Raw genomic sequence first — 4,250 nt, 5'->3', positions numbered from 1 at the left:
TTGATGATGAGATTAAATTCTGGTTTTGGTGTCTGACTCTTGATGTCAGCTCAGGTCATGATTTCAGGGCTGTGAGATCCAGCCTGCATCAGGCTCCACACAGGCGTGGAGTCTGTTTAAGATTCTCTCTCTACCTCTGCCTCTTCCTGCCACTCTCTCCCTCTTTAAGAAAGAAAGAAAGAAAGAAAGAAAGAAAGAAAGAAAGAAAGAAAGAAAGAAAGAAAAGGTAAAAAAAGATAAATTCATGTTTTGGTGATATGGTAAACAGAATCTCTATTTTCTTATAGACTAGCCTGTGATAATGATGTGAACCTGCAAAAGCAGGACTACTCTGACAGACCTGAAGATGAGGACCCTTGGGCATGCATTTGTGCATACGATGAAAGACATGCTCCTGATCATTTCATTTATATGAGCGAATAAAAGCCATTTTGCACTTATGCCACTTTCTGTGATATACAATTGAAGCTGCAACTACTGTTACATACAGATAAACCTCTGTATGTACCATATTACACTCCAACATTTTTTCACCTGTTGTCTCCCCAACTGGACTTTAAAGTTGTTGAGGGTAGGATATGTATTAGTTAGATTTGTATGTATAGAAAAGTGCATGGTCCATATATTGAGGTATTCCATCAAGATATATGTTTGTTAAAATGAATGCAAGAATGCATATTTTTACTTTAAAACTATGAGTGAAATGGAATCAAGATTTTTCCTATTTTAACCCACAGACATCTGAATGGCTTTATAAGCAAAGCCTTAAGAACTGGGTACCCTGTCCTGGGCTGCAATGTTTGTTCAACATCCACAAATCAATCAGTGTGACACAATGCAATAATAAAAGAAAGAACAAGAAACATATGATTCTCTCAATAGATGCTGAAAAAGCATTTGACAAAGTACAGCATCCTTTCATGATCAAAACTCTTCAAAGTGTAGGGATAGAGGGTACATACCTCTATATCATCAAATCCATCTATGAAAAACCCACAGCAAATATCATTCTCAATGGGGAAAAACTGAGAGCTTTTTCCCTTAAGATCAGGAACACGGGATGTCCACTATCACCACTATCACACTGCTATTCAACATAGTACTAAAAGTCCTAGCATAGGCAATCATACAACAAAAAGAAATAAAATGCATTCAAATCAACAAAGGAGAATCAGACTCTCACTCTCTGCAGATGATATGATACAATATGTGGAAAACCCAAAAGACTCCACTCCAAAATAGCTAGAATTCATACAGGAATTCAGTAAACTATCAGGATATAAAATCGATGCACAGAAATCAGTTGCATTTCTCTACACCAACAGCAAGACAGAAGAAAGAGAAATTAAGGAGTCAATCCCATTTACAATTGCACCCAAAGCCATAAGATACCTAGGAATAAACCTAACCAAAGAGATAAAGAATTTGTACTCAGAAAACTAGAAAGTACTCATGAAAGAAACTGAGGAAGACACAAAGAAAAGGAAAAACATTCCGTGCTCCTGGATTGGAAGAACAAATACTGGGGAAATGCATATGCTATGTAAAATAATCTACACATTTAATGCAATCCTTATCAAAATACCATCAATTTTTTTTCAAACAAATGGAACAATAATCCTAAAATTTATATGGAACTGGAAAAGACCATGAATAGCCAGAGGAATGTTGAAAAAGAAAGCCAAAGTTGGTGGCATCACAATTCCAGACTTCAAGCTCTATTACAAAGCTGTAATCATCAAGAAAATATGGCACTGGCACAAAAACAGACACACAGATCAATGGAACAAAATAGAGAGCCCAGAAACCGACCCTCAACTCTGTGGTTAACTAATCTTCAACAAAGCAGGAAAGAATGTCCAATGAAGAAAAAGAGAGTCTTCTCAACAAATGGTGTTGGGAAGATTGGACAGCCACATGCAGAAGAATGAAACTGGACCATTTCCTTACACCACACCCCAAAACAGACTCAAAATGGATGAAATACCTCAATGTCAAACAGGAATCCATCAAAATCCTTGAGGAGAACACAGGCAGCAACCTCTTCAACCTCAGCCGCAGCAGCTTCTTCCTAGAAACATCGCCAAAGGCAGGGGAAGCAAGGGCAAAAATGAACTATTGGGACTTCATCAAGATCAAAAGCTTTTGCACAGCAAAGGAAACAGTTAACAAAACCAAAAGATAACTGACAGAATGGGAGAAGATATTCGCAAATGACATATCAGAAGAAAGGCTTGTATCAAAATGCTATAAAGAACTTAGCAAACTCAACACCCAAAGAACAAATAATCCAATCAAGAAATGGCAGAAGACATGAACAGACATTTCTGCAAAGAAGACATTCAGATGGCCACCAGACACATGAAAAAGTGCTCCCCATCACTTGGCATCAGGAAAATAACAAATCAAAACCACAATGAGATACCACCTCATACCAGTCAGAATGGCTAAAATTAACAAGTCAGGAAACGACAGATGTTGGAGAGGATGTGGAGAAAGGGGAACACTCCTACACGGTTGGTGGGAATGAAAGCTGGTGCAACCACTCTGGAAAACAGCATGGAAGTTCCTCAAGAAGTTGAAAATAGAGCTACCCTATGACCCAGCAATCGTACTGCTGGGTATTTTCCCTAAAGATACAAACGTAGTGATCTGAAGGGGCATGTGCATCCGAACGTTTATAGCAGCAACATCCACAATAGCCAAACTATGAAAAAACCTAGATGTCCATCAACAGATGAATGGATAAAAAAGAGGTGGCATAGATACACAGTGGAATACTATGCAGCTATGGAATATGAAGAGGTGGTATAGATACACAATGGAATACTATGCAGCTATGAAAAGAAATGAAATCTTGCCATTTACAATGACATAGATAGAACTAGATGATATTATGCTGAATGAAATAAGTCAATCAGAGAAAGACAATTATCATATGATCTCTCTGATATGAGGAATGTGAAAGGCAGGGCAGGAGGTTGTGAGGGTAGGGAAGGAAAAAATGAAACAAGATGGGATCAGGAGGAAGACAAACCATAAGAGACTCTTAATTCCACAAACAAACTGAGGGCTGCTGGTGGTGGGTGGGCTAGGGATAGGGTGGCTGAGTTATGGACATTGGGGAGGGTATGTGCTATGGTGAGTGCTATGAAATGGGTAAGTCTGATGATTCAGAGACCTGTACCCCTGGGGCAAATAATACATTATATGTTAATAAAAATAACTTTAAAAAAAGAATCTGGGTACCCTGGACTATAATATATGGAGAGAAAGATAACTAGTTAAATGACTTTATCTAAAAAGTATATTGCCAAATTTATTTTTCATTTTTTTTGAAGCTGTAAGTGTCCCCATCCTAGTCAAGTGGCCTCAAGGTTCAAGTAAACAAACAAATAACAGCAACAGAAATGCTAAAATTCTTACCTTTCAGTTCTTCTTTACTTATTTATTATAGTTCTTAATTACTTATTTTATCTCCTTCCCCTACATTATACACTATAATAACTTCCTCCCAGTGCTCCCGAAAGAGAAATCAATTCTTATTCCCAAACCATGGAAGTGATGGGCAGATGGGCATGATGACCAAAATAAACCAGGGCACAAATCAAGCCGACTGCATTTGATTTTTAGACTCAGCAAATCTCTAAGATTGATCTATTGCAAAATTATCATCAGGTTTGCTTTGGTGATTTTGAAGTTTATTCAAAGGGAAATCAGGATAAATTATAACTGACTTCCTTTCACAAACAATACACTGTAGCTTCACTGAGAATTTAGGAACTGGGGTCAGATAGGAAGACTCATGTTATTTTGAGCCAAGTGGGATTTTATTTACAGTGTTCTGAATATGTCAGTTGGACAGCAGATTAACCGGGAAAAGGGAAAGGAGAAAGATACAAGATAATTTTTCTTCTCTTTCTTTTTTAAAAATATGAAACCCTTCATGAATTTGTCTGTCCTCCTTGCACAGGGGCCATGCTAAACTCCGTATCGTTCCAACTTTAATAAATGTGCTGCTGAAGTCAGCACAAGATAATTAACATTTGTCTCTGCATGGAGAATCATAAGCTGAGCCACATAACTTTTTTCTCCTAGAACTGTACCATACATTTCCTGAATTGTCTTAGACTGATCTCCACTGAAAAACATTTCAAAACCCTTAGGAGTTTTTGTTTTGTTTTGTTTTAATTTTTATTTTAGAAAGATCAGGAGGACAGGCAGAGGAAGAAGGAAAGAACCTCAAGCAG

General features: G+C 37.6%; 1 non-coding gene across 1 annotated transcript; it reads right to left on the bottom strand.

The window, feature by feature from the left end:
• Positions 1–3,928: 3,928 nt before the first annotated feature.
• On the bottom strand, positions 3,929–4,032 carry LOC116585406. The gene has a single exon (XR_004283604.1). It is a non-coding gene; the product is annotated as a U6 spliceosomal RNA (small nuclear RNA).
• Between the last annotated feature and the right edge of the window lie 218 nt (positions 4,033–4,250).

This window comes from Mustela erminea, chromosome 2 (genome assembly GCF_009829155.1).
Source record: "Mustela erminea isolate mMusErm1 chromosome 2, mMusErm1.Pri, whole genome shotgun sequence".
NCBI classification, from domain to species: domain Eukaryota; kingdom Metazoa; phylum Chordata; class Mammalia; order Carnivora; family Mustelidae; genus Mustela; species Mustela erminea.
The sequence above is the reverse complement of the archived record's forward strand: the minus strand, read 5'-3'. Positions and strand labels throughout refer to the sequence as shown.